The 19485-nt window shown below is 31.5% G+C and overlaps 1 protein-coding gene across 3 annotated transcripts in view; it reads right to left on the bottom strand.

Moving 5' to 3' along the window:
- The window catches only part of LOC148603574 (uncharacterized), a 32114-nt gene extending 15455 nt beyond the window's left edge, over positions 1-16659 (bottom strand). Inside the window, exons 1-2 of one of the 3 annotated variants that reach the window (XM_088553126.1) lie at positions 16494-16659; positions 12839-12887 (exon numbers count right to left, since the gene is read on the bottom strand). The gene's annotated coding sequence lies outside the window, so the exon portion shown is untranslated. Of the gene's footprint in view, positions 1-12838; positions 14475-16493 lie in introns of those variants that run through there. The other 2 variants (XM_088553125.1, XM_088553128.1) reach the window with 2 other exon arrangements.
- Positions 16660-19485: the final 2826 nt, after the last annotated feature.

Below are 19485 nucleotides of genomic sequence, written 5' to 3'. Positions count from 1 at the left end.
TATACATTAGCCAAGTTCTTGTACACAAGTTCCGTTCATACTAATTTCATATATGAAATAAAAGAACAAAACATTACAGTAAGAATGACAACAGTATTATGTAAATAACATATAGAAAGTTAGTATTGTTCAATTTTACAGAAAAGTCTGCTGGGAAATTAGTAATTCAAATAAAGACTCTTCAATCTAAATATGTCTCAAAATCGCGCCTTTTTCAATCATGACGAAAATTTTCAATTTAAATGGTTATTTTAACGGACTGATTTGTTTTTGTCCTGATACGATTATGTCTCGCCCTAAATGACAAGGATATACTACCTCTGTATTGACGTTGTTCGCGATGCATAATGTGCTAATTTGTCTTTGCTGATTAATTTCGTGATTACGTACTTTAATCATTCAATGTTTGACTTTATATTAATTAATATGTTGATTGTATCAAATTAATTTGACCTTTATCATACGTTTTAAACCATATATGCTGATAAAAGTACGTCTTCTTTTAATTCACTTGACATAACCATTAAAACGAAATACGCAAGAATAGATGTGAGATGAGAATTGCTTCCTTTCCCAGGAAATTTAAGTTCATGATCGCATGTGTCGTAAGCAATTGTGTGGAGAGGTGAGGTTGTGTGTGTTTTCATACCCGTGGAGTACAATTTAGCATCCCTACTTTTACTTCACAAATCATGAACGTACTCCAAAAGAATGACTATTTGTGTTTAACAATCAAACTGAGTCAACATAATGACTTGAAATTTTGGTTTGTATTTTCTCCTTTTACAACGTCTTCCTTATATGGTAAATATAGCAAACCCAAACTTAGTAACTAAGAATTAACAATATCCTTGGTTACCAGTATATACATACGACAATTCGCATTGTTTTCCCCAATTTCTTTTCACAAATTACATTTTGTTAAATAATTCCCAAGTTGTTCAATTAATGTGGAAACCTATGCTTAATTGGGAACTAACGTTAGTCATAATCACAATTGAAATACACATGGCATTAACAAACTAAAATAATTGTTATCGAACTACATGTAGTTGTTTGTTTTTAAAATCGTAAAAGTTAATCTTTTTTGAAAATACACTCTAAGAACAAAATGAATAAGGAGCTAATACATTTAGTTCTCTTCAAGAAGGAAAAGGTATTTCTCGTACTTGCTTCTTTATTCACGATAAAGATTTTATTATGTATTTACTCATATAACTTTTAGTCATATTTGTGTACTTACAGTACATTGTAAGTTGAAAGTCATATATTTTCGTTCTTTCTTAGGTTTCTAAGTGCATTTTTGACCTCAGTCTACCTTTGTCAAATAAATATACAGATACACTAGGTGAAATACAATGTTCAGCGTAATTGTTATGTTGTTCAGTTTATCTGATTGGTGGTATATTAGTACATTTCCTTTTGTAATTAACTTTACCTCTGTATATTTCAAGCGTTAATCATGACTTAAATTTAACATTCTTATTTTTTTTCTTATTTTTTTCTTATTTCTATATTTCCTTTTATTCGTGGATGAAAATTTCCGTGGTTTAGGGAAAAATACGCAAATTCGTAGATTTTGTTATTATTATTAGTGAATTTGTTGATTTCACACACTCTATCACACAACAAAGGAAAATGTCCATTTCGTTGAGAGCCAAATCTGATGGTATGCCTTAACCATGAAAACCACGAAAACTGGTACTCAATGAACAAGAGTACGTCCACAGTAATGTGTAATTGTTTAATTGTTTTTATAGATTAAAGTGTCCGTAGAAAATTCGATTAAAATAGTATAACTTTTATTAGACTGAACTTGTTTGTTTTGAAATACTTTATTTTCATCTTCTGAGGGATTATTTGAACTGGTTGACCGAAAAGGATGTACATGTAAGCGTTAAGAAGACAGGATTACAATGAAGTGTATAATGTAACATGATGATAATACGAATGAAGACAGGATCCGCGTCGGCTGAAATGTTCTGAAGGATCGCTCTGATACCCACTTAAGCCTACTGTTTATTTCGAAATTGCTTTTAGTAAGCATAGACATTTGTTTCAACTATACAGCAGTCAATAGCTATTTTAATTGTTCATTCCGTCACCTCGAAAGTAATCATCTCAATACAGAAAAAATTATGACAAACGAGACGATTTCAAATTTAAAATTATATTTATCCCTGTCTTGAGCAATAAAATATTACCTTCCCATGCATATGGTGTTTACATTTCTCAATTGTAAAGATGTGGCAGAGCTAGTTTTGACTATTCTGATTTCTTAAGAGGCCACGGTGGCTTTTGGACCAAGGTTATAGGAAAATACGTCTCACACGCACCCTAAATAAGTTTATTTCCGATATCCATATCATACTGAAACAAAACTTGTTTCCGAGAAATAGATTATAAATGTCTACAAGATAATATTATGTAGTTTTTACTTGTAAGTTATTATTTCGTCTGAAAATTGACGTACCTTCCGCAAAAAGTCCAAGACTTATTTGAAACTGGTGGCTGGAAATATATAATTTTTTATTGTATTCAGCTATTTTTAGATTCTTTTTTTTGTTTTTTTTTTTTTTTTGTTTTTTATTCATTTATTTATTTATTTTTTTTTTGTTATTCATATCTTCTGAACTGTTCTGCCTCATAAGAATGGAGGAATATGTCAACAAGTAGAGGTGCAAAATTTATTCCCATTGGAATGACCACCGTTCGTTAACCACACACAGGACAAATATGTTGTCGATCAAGATATTCCAGCATTTACCCACCTACCTTTCATTTTGAAATACCTGTACCAAGTCTGGACTACTGCGGTGATTTGTTATACTGACTTTATTTTGCTTATTGCATGGAATTTATCGGTTTGGTAATTTTGTTTTTACCCTTCATTGACGTATCATTAACATGACATTAAGGGCCAGTTAACTACACAATAATTCCATAAGGCAAAGAATATCCCAATTATTATTAGATCATTGAATAATCATATTAAAATGTTTATTATTGAAAGGCGGTTTTTATTTAATAACTTGAATACTTCGTATAAAAAAAGTAGCATTCCGTCTGTAAAGTGTCTTACAATCATTTAAAATGTTGGAGTTTTCAATGTTATACATCAAGCCGTTCTACAATATTAAATAATTACTAGTATTGCGAATAACGTTAATTGTGTGTGTGTCATTGGCTTACTTCTAAATTTTGAAAAGATGTCTTTTTATATTATAATTACATTTTATGTTTTTGGATTTAATCAAATAGTGTTTTGCTTGTTTAAAAAATGAATATCATCATGAGAAAGATTATGCAAATAAACTAGAAGAGTCACTTTTAAAATTCAACTGACAAATTATGTTCATCAATAAGGCCAAACCACTTAATTCTTTGTTTGACGTCAATTTATTTTGCTATGTTGTAGAGTATGAGGCAAAAAATAATAAAATAAAATCAATAAAATAAAAAAACACGAAAACTGTCTAAAAACAGTCATTGGACAATGTTGGAATGATCTACGTTCACTGCACATTCTGTTACAGTTCTCACTGGTATCAGGTGATGGTTCCATTTAAGGAATTTCTAATATTCAAACGATATTTATGACCATTAAAAATAGTTTTCCTGTATGACCTGCTGACTGTTTCCATGACATGAACCCTGTATTTTATTCAAATTTAAAGTATAGAAAATGGAAGATTTTGGTGTGAATTTGTATGTGAATGTGCATTTATGTTTAGTACCAAGATGTACTTTATTCATTTTGATATATCAAAGATCTTTTTTAAAGTAAAAAACAATGAATGCTGCACCATGTTTTTTCATCTCCTGATCTAGGTTAGAACGACACGAAATTAATTTTAAATAATTATTTTATATTTCAAGTACTCAAATGATCTCCATTTTGTGCCAATTAATCGGCAAACAATGACGGACAAAACAGGAAATGCTGGATTTTGACCGCAAGTTCAGAAATTTTGTTCGTTTGTGTGCAATTTCAATGCACGCGCTGACGTCAAGCACAGAATTAACTTATTTTGGCTTAATCCCCTTTGTACATCAGCCTTTGAGTTAAAGCAGAAAGAGGATGAGTTAGTCCTGAACTTGATGAGACTGTAGCACGAAGCTTAAGGTCATCAATCATAAAAAATATAAATATATACATCATAGGATTACAAAAACAAAACACCAAAATGCTTTTGTGAAGTAGAACAACCAAGGCAGAAATAACATCCTATACAAGTATGCATACTCTCCTTGTGTACATAAGAAAAAATCCAAGTGTATATTTACACAAATGCATTTTATTTTTCATTACATATAATCCCTAGACTAAGATGCATCATTTCAATTATTGTTCTAATTTAATTTCTAAGCACTTTTGTCTCATTTCATCTGTACTTTTACCTAAAATTTCAATTTGATATTATTCCAGATCTGTTTGGATAATGTTTTAAGTGCAATTCAATCAGAGGTTTTTATCTTGGAACGAAAAATTGTAACATTAATGTAAAACAATACTGGTTCACTTAAGAGTCTGGAAAAAGATGATACGTATATGGTTTTACTACTTTTTAAATAATGTAAAGTCATTCACTCTGTTTTATTGATGATCCAGAACCAATAAGAGAATTGTAATAGGTTGGGACGGTACAGAGAAGAAACTCTAACTATAAAATATAGTGGTCTGAAATAAAGAAAAAACTAGCGAGAAAATATTTTTCAACAGACTTTAGCTTTCAAATGTAAGCAACTACACTAATTGGTACATTTGTATTTTTATCATAAATATGGATTTCTGAAGTTATTAGATTATGAACACAGTTGACACAAATATTTTATTTTGCATGGTACCTACGATACGCTGTAATTAAAATGACTTTATAATTTTGTTCCATCTAAGAAAAGTTTCGTTTTGATCAAATTAATATTTCAAAATTTAAAAATATTTCAGTCTCGGATTTCTTTTCTCATAAGGATAGGTAATGAGATTTACTCCTGTATATTTTTCCATTACTTCACAAGTGAGAGATGCAACTTGATTTTGTATTTTGTAATGATCCATTAAAACAGAAATGGATATGCAGTGAAATTTGTCATAACCGAACACTGAATAATCAACTTAAGAATGTAGACCTAGGGTAAGGGACATAACTCTTGAAATCAGTGATATGCTTGTATCATATTCAATTTCACCAAAACCTCTCAAGCTTCGTTCGAAACAGAAAAAAAATCGATCCAAGTTAATTAGATGCTTACACAAGATTGATGTAAAATGCTGAATACAAACGTTCCAATAACTTTTAAGAGTTTTAAAGTCCAGAAAAGATGTGGTTTACACAGGTTTCGCTTACATGTGTTGTTAAACTTGTTCTAGAGTTTTTAGATCTTTTGCTTTCAAAAGACTTCACTCTTTAAATAATTATTTCATACCATTAAGGCTTATCTTGAAAAAATGATAAAAAAAACAATATCCCTGACACTTGCAAAAAGCAAATCAGCCAAACATATGACAGAAAACAGAGGTTTTTTTTTAAATGGAGATAACGATATAATGTATCTACCAGTTTGAAAAGCAACAAGAAGTAGTAGTACCGAATTTACAATACAGCAATATCGATTATATACATAATGCAAATTTAGATCTCCTGTACACATGATTCAAGGAGTAACCTCTTATTCAACAGCATAAGAGCTAAATACTTCAGAATATTGAAAAGTTTAGTGCATAAAAGAAGTACTTTATACCAAGAAATGTCGATATAGGAACACCAGCACCGAATGAGGGGAACACTGTTGCTAACGTTATGCCAAGAAAAATGTAAGGACAAAAAGGTGTACAATACTAACGAACTATAAAGTACCCACATACATTCACACACATCGCGAATCATGCCAAAATATCGTACATGACCTTGACGCCTATATTCAAAATTAATGTTGTTCCATGGATAGTAAATTCACGATTCTCTTTTGAAGGATAAATTACGATTTGGCTTTGGTGAGTAAATCATGAGTTTTCTTTAATGAGTAAATCATTCTTTATCCTTTTTTTTTCTTTTTCTTTTTTTTTTCTTTTTGTTTTGTTTTTGTTTTTGTTTTTTTGTTTTTTTGTTTATTTGAAAACATTTCATATCATTTTTATTATGTAAGTATTTTTGTAGTTTTATTCGATATGACTATCTTAAAGGATATTATATGATGAATTTGATAGAAAACCTTTGATAGAAAAATTGCAATTCATATGTAATGGTATGCAACTAAATTAGTTAAATCAAAATTATTTGTTGCAAAAGCACGATGGTTAAATAATGCAAGAATTTTTGCCTTTTTGCCTTAACCAACCACCACCAACCACCAACGTTCGATAATACTAATAATGAACAGATATTTTGTGTAAGTATGGGTGTAAATATTGATAAATACACTACATGTGTAACACATAAATCCCTCTTAGAGTTTAAAGGAGAAGGCTATAAAGGGTTCTTATTTGCCTTATATACGACTGAAAATTTAGTGTTGAAAATTATTAATGTTAATTTGTAAAATTCAATTCATAATAAGGAGAAAATGTAAGGTTTCTTAATTTTTTACACTACAAAGTACAAAAGAATTGTTTGAAGTAAACCAATATTAAACAATTTTGCTGATTTTGCGTAGTAATTTGGTCATTTTCTGGCAAAGGAAAGTGTTCGCACACAAGAAAGAACTTCACATTCAGTGAATACTAAATTGTAATATAGTTTATCATTTGATAATATATAGATGTTTTTTTTCGATGACGACATACTATTCTGGATGTGTCCGAAAAAATAAACAGAGATATGGATTTAAGCAATCCACTTACTTTATACTAAAATATATATTTCATAAACTCATAAATCATGCTTGGTCATTCAAATATTCTTGAATTACTTTTTTAATGAACTAATTATGGAAAAGTACAGACTTATCAAGATTATATCTATTTTTGTGCGAACAAACAAAAAAAAGTAAGAAATAAGCAAGTTCTGATCTAGTTAAGGCTGTTATAGAGTACATTCTATATTATCTATTGCCTTCTTCACACGATTTGCAGCGCAGATGTTAAGAACTTGATAAGGGTGATCTGCTTACAGATATAATGTAAGCTAATTCATTAAACAGTAATAGGCTTATAATGGACCACAAGTATGATATGTGAAGATAAAAAAAATAATACTTAATGCTAGAGGAACGCATATAGATAATCAAAAAATCTCCTTCGAAACGTTTTGCCATGACTGTCACACTGAATATTAACCACTTCCTTTTATAAATTTATTATGAACAGTAAGTTAACGTATAGTATGTCAATTTGTGCTTAATATAATTTTTCACGTCCAGAAAGGAAGAGTGGTTATATGTAATCATGACGCGTTGATTGTTATATTCGCACAGCTAACTAAAATTTGAAGAATTTTATATACTGCTACCTCTATAACAAAAAGAAAAGCAAATACAAAAACGAAAAATGATGATAACTAGTATTAATTTGTTGAACACTAATGGAGATGTTCCCAAAACTCATACGTTATGCCCGAGCTTGCCGTAACTACGCAGACTTTTTGTATCGCGCTAGAATTCTTACAGTTAGGCATCTGGAACAGGGTTAAGTTGCTACAAGATTGAAGTCGTCACTACAAAAGTTTTATGGTCGTTATCATGAACTCGTGGATCGTTTCGATGTATACATCTGCACAATGAAAACTGATCTGTCCATAGTGTCATAGTTTTCCTTTCCTCTTTCGTCTACACCGGACTTTTTACATGTATAAGTAACTGGGTGGGTGTTTCTGGAAAAGCAGAGGACGCTTCTCTAACGGTGCACCTGCTCCATGCTCCCAATTTTTTAGTAGAGTTCGAGTTGCTCATTTATTTTTTGTTTACTTTGTATGTATGATTTTAGTTACTTTATGTTATTTGTTGTGTTTGTCTGTTTTCCATGTCTGATCTTTGTCCCTGGGTTACATTCTTTTGATTTCCGCTAGAATCATGGTTTCATTTATTACTCTGTCTTCGATTTTATTTTTATATTGTTTTTAATTTTCGACCGGTCGCCATCTCGGAAGGACAGTTATTATTTTTTTATATATATATTTCAACATGTCCGACCAGATGCCATGGTGCTGACCTATTTTAAAAGTATCAATTAAGAAAATTTAGACCGTGATAGCCCATTTGCATATAGTGTCCAATTTTTGCGCCAAGTATGGTTCTAATCCTTATGGTCAAATGTTTACGGGGGGAATATTATAAAAGAACAAAAAAATATGTCTCCACTATTTATGGGGAACATAATTATGCTTATAATTGCATTAACTTTTCAGCAAATAGACGTATAGATAAATGTATGTTGTTAAGGAGTAAATCAAGGGAACCAAGGTTATAGTGGTAATCAAAAGAATGCAATCCAGGGACAAAGACCAGACATGGAAAACAGACATACACAACAAATAACATAAAGTAACTAAAATCATACATAAAAAGTAACAAAGCAAATGAGCAACTCGGTTCACCATCACCTTCCGTCAAATATGACCTCAGTTTTACCACAAATTCCACACTGATTACAGACAAACATGTGAATCTAGAAGAATGTTAAGGCATGGCATCATCTAGATATGAAAAATTAACATCTATTCTATGTCAGATTATATAAAAAACGGACCCGAAATTTTCAATTTTAATGTTTATCAATTCTGCAGAACACCGGAGATTCACTTGATATGGTCGACCCATTCATAATTCAAATCACCGATTGTGTTTAAAGGTGGCTATTTTCCTTCTAATGACCAGTATTTCAGTATGAATTGAGTTTACCGTTACATATAGGGAACATCTCAAAGCATTTTCTCTACATAGTTTATTTTGGCAATCTCTGCAGAATTGATAAAAACAGCAATAGTCAGGTCATTTTTTTTAATATATAATTTGACCAAGAAATTAATGGAACTTTCTTATATCCAATAAATGCAATGCCCTTAGTTCTTCTATATACACATGTCTGTAGTCAGAGAGACATTTATGGTACAATTGAGACGATTTTTGTCAAAAGTTAATGATGGACATTAAGATGTCTGTAATTACCCTACCGAAAAGGTCTTCAACGCTTTCAGAATAAACAAAATCTGTAAAGAAGTTTTCGTTCATGGGACCATTCAAAAGTTCATTTTTTTAATGGTGGCGACATGTAGGAAACTTTGTATCATTTTTAAGTTTTCTTGGGAAAAATCCATAAAATTTATCATCAATACCAGAATATCCTGACTGCAGATAATTAGTAGAATACTGGAATGGTACAAAGATTGTGTTGCTGGAGTTTATATGGACTCTTTTGCTGTACATGTGTATAATTTTGTATTTTGGCCAGCCTTGTGTTGTGAGGGTTTTATTATTGTTCATTTAAGACCCTTGGGTGGCCTTGAACTAATTTTTTTTATCCCAGTTGGGTTACTTTTTTTCGTTGACATATTCACCATATCAATTCTCGTTATATGCATTGTTTAGTACAAAATATACAAATCATATATGATGATAAGCAATCTCAGGCCCATGCTATATAAGTACATTTATTGGAACTAAAATGATAGCTTCTATTCATTCGATAAGAACTTTGACTATTAGTCTCTGAAGAAAACATAATTAAACCGTGATCAATCAGTAGATAACAAGTTGGTTATGTATTGACTAAATATATTGAAAAATGTCATTGTTTACTCCCACAGGACGATGGATGACCATGATTAAATATTAATCGAAGTTCATACGTTCAACTATAATTTAAGGCTATTTATCTTAGATCTGTATCTTTCAAAAGAATGAAAAGGTGAGGGCAAAGTTGGATTAGAACAAAAATAATATATTTTGAATTATTGTGTTACCAGAGTATCCAAGATGGCTTGCTTTTAGTCTATGCGAAAATAGTAGGAAAGCAGAAGAATACAAGAGCTTTCTGGGGAGTATATAATGGCTTTTGTAATTAGGGAAAACCTACTGGTTTTCTTTTCAAAGTGATGGGAGTTCATTGCGGGTTTTGTTAAATCGTTATTTTTTATGGTTAATGCAATAACTTGGACAAATTTATAAAATAAATGATATTATTTATGTGTAAGTTCTCTATATTAGTATCAATTAACTTTGAATTTTCATATTTTTTAATTTGGTACAAATTGAGTACTGTTGTCGTACTAATTTCTAGACTGAGGGAAAAAGCCAGATTTCTATTTTGTCTAAAGTTAGTACAGCACCTAATTTTTCATAGAATTAAACTTGTTTTTTTCTGATACACAATCTTTAATACTCAAAAATAGCTTGCAAATAGGTGAAGTAAATTTATGTGATGTAAAACATTTTCCCATCGTATCACTGTGTTGAACAGAAAATTTTATAAAATTGTTTCTATTAAAAATCGTGCAGTGGAAATTTGTAGGGATGCACTTCTACGGCTTTTCAATTGATCATGATAACTTTTGAATCCTAAAATCATCTTCACTCAATTTGACTGACTTTTTTGTTCTGAACACGACAATAGGAAAATTGAAATTGACCGAAAATCAAGTTTGCCCATAACTTTCCTGTCCTTATGTGAACCTTACAAATATGTGGTCCAGAGTTTTCATTTGACCCCTACTCTAAGCACAACAAATGATGAAAATATACATTATTCCATGTTCTTGATCTAGCAATATAATGCGATAAAGTAGGACTCACGATACAATGAGAACAGGGAATATATTCAGAATATACAAACACTTAAACAAAAAATAAATGAAGTTTTTTGTCATGTTTAAGTAATAGGACATCGGTTAAGTACAGTTTTAGTGAACATATCGATCTTTTAAAACAAATTATCATTGAAAAGGAATTACCATTCTCTGAAATATACGGACGCATCTTTTAAAAATCGTTAAAAAGTTTATATATATATATATATATATATATAAAGAAAACTAAAACATAAAAAACAAAAAAAAAACTGAAAACATTGAACAATATATTGATTAATAAACACATTTACTCGATGAATTGATGGGTTGTTTTTTGTAGTTGTTTGTTTTACTACCAAATTACGCGTATTTAATCTTCAATATTAAAAACACTTCTGTGAACGATGTCGCCATAAAGGTCGAGTAACCAAATACAGAAATTATTTACGATTCACGAGTCCTAAGATACTGGAATATAACGTAAAGACATTTTCCGTTATAAATCGATGATTTAACAAATATTATCTTTTAAAAAAAAGATAGCCACGCAGTAAAATTTTACTTCTAAGTTTCTATACATTTCTTTTAAGAAAATAATACATGGCACGCAATTTCGATACAGTTTTTTTTTTTTCGAAGGCCACTAAGTTTTCATTATTTGGCCTATCGGGAAACAGAATTGCGATCAGGTGACATGCGTTTCCATGGAAGAGCGTCCTTAAGTCAATGTGTAAAACTATACTGCCTGCGTCGGAAAAAAAGAGTAAATTGAACAAAGGTGTAGAATAACCAATTTTCAGTTTTGATTAAAAAAAAATATGGTTATATACGTATCAGGTAATTGATTGATCATTAAAATTTTACTTTCAATAGCCCTTTCTTATACATGTATTTACGGAATCCAAGCAGGATTTTCAAAGGGACATAACCCACCAACACCCGACAACTGGCTTGTGATCTCATTTGGGAAAGGAAAAAACGTAAACATTTTTCTTAGAAATTTTATTTATTTTCACTTCACTAAGTACCTCAATGACTTGAAATCAGTTATTTAAAAGTATTCAAGTACATACAGCGGCTTTAATAAATCGAATACTTGAATTTGAAGTCTACTGCTGTCCATTGCTCCAATTTGACAGTTAAGCAGTCTGTCGGATGACAAATTTGTAGAAAATAACTACCCTTTTCTAAAATACTTGAAAAAACGAAGCCAAAGTCGGGAATATGAAACAAGGACTATTAGACAAGTTATGGCATCTCAGTCTTTAAAAAGTCGTATGTCATTGCGTTTGTGTTTTTTACGTTTTAAAATATCGTGACGTATTCTAATCAAACAACCATTCGCAAATAAAATATGATTAAGCATTTCAAAATTCAAATATTGTGTAAAACTTTTATAACAAACTAACTATTTTATTGATATTCCTTATCGGCAGGTTGTATGTAGTTTAACTAACGCATGACAAAATTTGCATAAGGAAAGCATTTTCGTTGATTTTTTTTTTTTTTTTTTTATTTTAGCTTGACTTATTTGCGAGTCAATACTCTTGTAGCTTAAAATAATAGTAATGAACTTCACGTGACCCGATCAGGACATTCTACATGTATTTATCCTTTTTGCAAACACTGGAACAATAGTACCGACGTTTTTTTTTTTATTTTTATTTTTGTTTTTTTTTTCCTTTTACTTTTTAAATTTTTTTTTATAAGCCAATTAAAGAATTTACAAAACAATTGATGAACTTTCAATATTAAATTATGACTTTGTATATCTTTCACCAAGGGATCTTCTCGACATCAATTATTATTATTTTATTATTATTTTATTATTTTTGTTGTTGTTGATTTTAAGGTAAAATCAATATGAAAATGTCTTTATTTCACAAAGCTTAAACAATATTTTAAATTTATATAGTTACCACAATGGCGAATGCAAGTAGCAGAAAAAATATAATAACATTGTTCATAGCAGAGAACAACATAACAGAAAGATGGTAACATATTATTTTCGCTTTTAATGAAAGCAAGCATAACATTTCAAAATCGAGTTAAGGAATTAGTACCAAATTAAATCAGTTCAACTGAAATAGTATAATCTTCTGCAGTTTCTAACTTACCTGCTACTTTGCTGTGAGCTCCGATGTAAAAGGATTTGTAATGCTTCCTCTATTTTAATATAAAATAGCGATCAATACGCATTCGGCATTGGTTTATACAGAGCTCTGTCTTCGATTAAAGATATGTGAGATAAAGGTGTTTTAGATATACAATCAGCTCTAATACTCATTCTTTCTCTATAAGGATTTTAAACTTACAATTTCGTTTTGCAAAATGTTCTAAAAAACTGAATGTCCGTGTATGCTTTCTGGTATGTTGGGTTCATCAATGATGTTTTTCCTTTTTTGAATTTTTTCTTTTTTTCACTGTATTTTTTTTTTTACAAAAAGTTTGATAACGGAGCTTAAAATGGTGAATCAAATGTTAAAAAATGAAAAATACGTTATAAGAGATTGGTATTAAATGCAGAGGAAAAAAATATCTGATTTTTCCTCAAATTATACATGTATATTAACAGTATTGATTTAATTATGTTGAAATATATAAGTAACCTCACACATAACGTTGTTGTTTTTGTTTTGCACTTGCAAATTGCCGAAAAACATCACAATGAAATAATTAAATTTGCAGCAGACGTGGGAAATGATTAATGAAATTAAACATATTTAGCCGAGGAAAATGACCACTTATCTGACACAGTTTAAGATTGATAAGTTCAATGTTTTCAGATGATGTATCAGAGATTTTTATATTTTATGGCTTTGTATTAAGACTTGCGCAAAAGTCAATTACCAACCTTATATTTTATGTTATTCTCTATTTACGGATGGATTGGTTGGAGTAATTATTAACCATTTTTGTACCGGTTCGATTTATGGGCATGCGCATTGAATAAATGTTGGTGATATAGTTTATGTCACACCTTTTTGCTAAAAATTTCAGGGTAAAGTCGATTTTTGATAGAGGGTATTCACCAGCCCAATAGACAAATTTGTCTGACCCGATTTATACCATTGCTAAATTTTATTAACATTTGCAGTATTCAAAGCGCTAAACCCCTGAGGTTCATTCCTGACCACTTATAACACTTGGTAGAGCATATCGCTGCTGGTTTAGTTTCCTCTTTCGATTTGTTTGTTCAAAGTATTTAGTTGTAAATAATTTATTGACATACATGTAAAGCATACCGCAATGTACAATGTTTCAAGAATCAAACTTACTTGAGAGTGTAGAAATTGAAGCTATGCATGTAATCACTGGATTGTGCAGAACAGCATCATCAAATGTGCTTTATGCCGATTTTGGTATCGAGAAACATTGTGATAGACGCAAGAAGTATAAACTTTTAATTTTTTTTTATAAAATACTGAATGGTCATGCACCAGAGTATCTTAGAGGAATTTTACCGTAGACAACACCCTTATGCTCTGCGGCAACAAGGTGAGAATTTTGTTTGTCCTCAGTGTAGGACCACTTCCTCCAATAAAAGTTTTGTACCTTCCACTATAAGACTTTGGAATGATCTTGATCATAACACTTAACATGCCGCATCCATTAACTCTTTTCAAAAGTCGACTTGATCTTAAGTTTAAACCTGATAAATCACATAGATACTTTGATCATGGTGTTAGAAAATACAATATTCTCTATTGGCAATTGAGGAATGAAGCCAGTAACTTAAAGTTATACTTATTACATAGTTTTTTTGGCAGATGACCCAATTTGTGCATATTATTTACATAAATATGAGGCTAATATTATTTTTTTCTTATCCCACATATGATCATATTAGAGAGGTTCTTATGGTAAACCTCTCTCGATTAGATAATGTTATAAATCTAGATCTTTTACTATATGGTGATGAAAAAATGTATTTTGATAAAATTAGACCATTTCAACACTTGCAAACCTTTTCTTACTTTTACTTAATATTGAAAATCCTTAATTACCTTTAATTAAGTTTTCTTGTTCTGTTTTACTTTATTTTGTTTCTACCTCACTTTAATTAAATTTCAACTAGATATTTTTTTCTTTATCTAATTTCTTAAATTCTATATATAATAGATATTCTTTCTTTCTTGTACATTGAATTTTTGTGTTGTGTACAAATTTATATGGTGAAAGGAACCTAGCATAAACACGATTGACCCAAAATTTTAACTCTGACATAACATTGTCAGTTATATTGCAAATTAATATTGTAAAGGAATAAAATAATTAAACAAATGAAATATAATTATGGACTGCAATAATTTGTAAACTAGTGATATTTCGAGTACTTGGTTAAAGCCAAATCATAACATACAGTCACATATTTATTAAGCCTCTTTTAACCAATATAAATACATATCAAAACTAAAAAATTGTCAACCAATGTGTCTTCCAACAGTAGCCATGCTTATCATATACATGTACTTAACAGTTTATATTATATTGCTTATCGAATGTAAATACTGTACTTTGTATTGTTGGAGAGGGCTCATAGTGGCATTGTCTGCTGGATGATTCCATTCAGCATTATACTGAATAAAATATTGTCTGCTGGCCGATTCCATTCAGCATTATACTGAATAAAATATTGTTTGCTGGCCGATTCCATTCAGCATTATACTGAATAAAATATTGTCTGCTGGCCGATTCCATTCAGCATTATACTAAATAAAATATTGTTTAAATTATTGTTTATATGAGTACCATTTTTGTATCTATGAAATATTGCGAATTCGATTATTTAAATGTAATAATTTGAAAACCCCCGTTCTCAGACAGAATAATTTCTTATATGACGGTTCATTACATATATTATATATATGTATTTACTATCAATTTGTTTCTAGCTTTTTCACATTGATTCGTTATTTCCCATATAAAAAGAACATAAAATGGAATAAAAATGGACTTCGGAAATGTGAAAATTCATGTTTCTATAAGTTGTCAGCAGGAACTCAAGACGTTTTTACAACACACCAAATATGCTTTCGGTTGTGTAGGTTTTTAAATATATAGCCTATTTTTATAAACACGTAAACTCAATACCGATAGGGATTTTCAGATAAAAATAGCCATTTAGAAATCCTTTTATAAATACATTACTTCCTCTTAGATAAGAGAAAAAATGTCTGATAGCTCGGTAAGTTTGTAAAGAAATTTATTCCTATTTATAACCACAGATATCACCATCTACTACATTTTAGTGGCCCAGTTAGCCAATCTGTCTGAGTTATACGACTGTAATCATTTATTTGATTTTGAAGCAAATATATGATATTACGGCAACATACAAGCATTGTTCACGTAGAAGTCGCTGAAAGGTCACATAATACGCTCCCGAATGATGGCAGCTTCATTTGCGTATATTTGTGTATGTGCGATTGAGCGCAAAACCAGTCTCGGAAAATATTTGCTAGTTTCGATACAGTGTTTTCCCCGAACTCTGCGCATCCGGTATGTCTGCGCTGAAATCATATCCGTAAATAGCAAATTGACAATCACCTGTTTTCATTCGTAAAACAAAATATCAATCAAGAATACAAGACATATTTGGTAAGTTTCGTTCTTTCAATACCACTTGTAAGTAAAATTATTTTTAAAAATCTCTAAAATTATGTAGAAGTCGATAAATTGAATGGATTAGAGGGTATTCCCTAATGTGTAATGACCCATGAAATGATGACCTAGTAAACAATGCACTACATGTGATTTAGAATCGCTTACCTGTTATGCATTTTCATACATTAGCTCAAAACCATGTTCCTTTCTTAATAATCTCCGATGGGTAAGATTCGCCATATGCAAATTTAAACATATATAAAGATAAACGAAAATTTTATCTGCCATCATCACACAAGAGCGTCTGCTTTACTTTGACATTGACCTTAGATAGTGCTATATTCTGATTGGTTAGAACATTATTCTTAAGTAGTAAATAAAGGAAAGATTTCAATGTGTTAGTAATACTGATGTTGATGAAAAAAAAACTTTTAGAAAAAAAATATTTTCTTTAATTTCTTTTAATTGTAGACAATGAAAACGAAATAAAGAGCAAATTATAATTTATAAATGTTAAAAGAGGCTTTTGATGATGTCAGAATTAGGGGAGAAAGTATAAGAGGTGCAGCTAAAAGACATGGTGTCCCAGAGAGCACACATATTACGATTAAACAATATTACAGGGGTTGATAACTTAAGAATGGGTGGTCCGACCATTTTTGAAATTGAGTTAGCAAGGCATTGTGTGTCAATGGCAGAAAAAGGTTATGGGTATGCTCGATGGCAAATAATGGAAATGGCAGCTAATATGTGCACTTTAAAAGGAAGAAACAAAGCTCCGACTAAACATTGGTTTTTTGGTTTTTTTGTCCCGAAATTCTGTCAAAATGGTCCAGCCTAAAACAAGAGAAAAGGTCAGAAATGATATCAAGGCTGAGCATATTACAAAGTATTTTGAGCAGTTGAAATGTATTCTCGATGAATACAGTCTTGTTTGTTTGTTTGTTGGGGTTAACGTCCGAGCAGCAATATTTCAGCTATATTCAGACGATGAACATGAAATTGATGATAAAATGAACATGAAATGATGATGGAGTGAAAAAGGGATAGAACACAAGGATAATGAGGTCGACAAATTTTGATTGCCACTGGAAATAGGGAGAGGTGGGTAGGGTCGGGCAATTTAGCCTCCTGTGGCGGAGCCCTATGGTTCCTAATCCGGGAGAATACCACAGTAGTGTTCTTTAACGTGCGAGGAACGTGGCATCTTTCCAAACACGGTGCACCACTATGGTTTGCGGTCAGGTTTTCCGTATTATAGCCTGACAACCCCAGCATGTAACACGCCAGGGGTACCCCATTCCACCACCTGGAGCACACATCCCAATTGCTCTGTGGGCAGAGCGCCCTAGCCCCTGGCTAGGGTTCTGAGCACTATTTACTCGCCTTTTACGACAAGCTTAGCGCTGCTGCAGGCCTATTCTTTTAACACCCGGACCTGCACGGGGCGAATACAGTCTTACAAACCAACCCTCCAGTCTCATCAACATTCCAGATTTGTGAGGGTTGGAATACAGTCTTACAAACCAACCCTCACAAATCTGGAATGTTGATGAGACTGGAATCTCTCTTGACCATTCCCCACCCAAAGTACTTTCTCGTCGTGGCTGTGATGCATTTTCTGTTACTTCAGGAAGGTCATCAACAACAACATTAGTGGCTGCAGTAAGCGCACTTGGTGAGACCATACCTCCTTACATTATATATAAAGGTCAGCTTCTGACACATGAGTTGGTAAGCAAAGGAATGGCTGGTACCAAATACAATACATCTCCTAATGGATGGGTTAACACTGAGATTTTCTTGGATTTTTCAATAACCATTTTCTTGTCCATGTCTCTCAACGGCCTTTAATTCTATTGTATGATGGGCACTCTACCCACATCACCGTTGATATCATTGAATCTGCCAGGAATCAAATGTTCATCTATTTGTTCTGCCTCCACATAGTTCTCACATGTTGCAACCCCTGGGCGTGTCTGTCTTTAGTCCATTCAAAACAAATTTGAATACTGAATTCCACAAACATATGCATGAGAAACCTAATTCAGTAATTACACGTGATCAGCTACCTTCATTCATGAAAACTGCATACAACAGTTCTATGACCGTTGCAAACATCATGTCAGGTTTCCGTAAGACAGGGATTTTCCCACTGAACCCAGAGGCTGTTCAGCCAAAAAGGTCAGTGCCACAAATTAATCCAGTGTCATCAACAGACAAGCCTAGCAGGAAAGAACGTACAGATATGAAGTCCATCAAATTACTGTTTGCACAGAAAGTGGAAACATTTGAAAAGTCAAATCTAACTGAGAAACCCAAGAAAAAAAGAACAACTTTTGTACCTCCCTATGGCCCAGCAATTACTGAAGAAACATTCAGAGACTTACTGATCCAGAAGGAGACAGAAAAAGAAAAAAACTAAGTCAAATAAAACACAGAAGAGGGAAAAGAAAAATGATGAGTTGAGTCAAACTGAGATAGAAGAACCAGCTCGGAAGAAAAGAAAACCATTTGAAACACCATATGCTAGCATTGAGAAAGAAATTCCATCAACATCAAATGCAGTGTCAAAAGCAAACAAATCGGTTCAAAATAAAACAAATGGAAAATTTAGGAAGGGGTCTTCAAAAGAAAACAAATCTAAAGGAAAAGGACTTGCAAAGTCAACAAAAACAAAAACTTCTTCTGAAAAGAACTCAAATGTTTTAGAGGATGGTGATGAACTTGAAGTTGAGGATACAGAAACTTGCATCGTGTGTGGAAAATGTCAGCCAGATGAACTGAGACTGGATATAAGCCTTAAAATTGTTAACTGGGCACAGTGTGATTGCTGTCTCAAGTGGGTCCATTTGAAGTATTGTACCGAGGAGGAACACATATCTAAAACTGATAACTTCTACTGTCCCTTCTGTGTTACCTCACAGAGCATCTTATAAATAACTTGATTTTGTGACTGTACCATAGACATTTACAATAGATATATATTAATTGGTTATTAAACCTTATAACTGCCTAATCAGTTCATTTAATAAAAGAAACTCGTAAATTTAGCTCCACTTAAAAACCACATTATCTCTAACGTATCACAACAATTACAATTCGAACCCATTGTTTTGCAGCTTTTATTGGTTAAAATCAACTAAAACAGTTTGCT

Source organism: Perna viridis, chromosome 11, assembly GCF_037379345.1.
Source record: "Perna viridis isolate PV_CMFRI_1.1 ecotype Kerala chromosome 11, ASM3737934v1, whole genome shotgun sequence".
NCBI lineage: Eukaryota > Metazoa > Mollusca > Bivalvia > Mytilida > Mytilidae > Perna > Perna viridis.
This window is presented reverse-complemented; position numbering and strand designations above follow the sequence as displayed.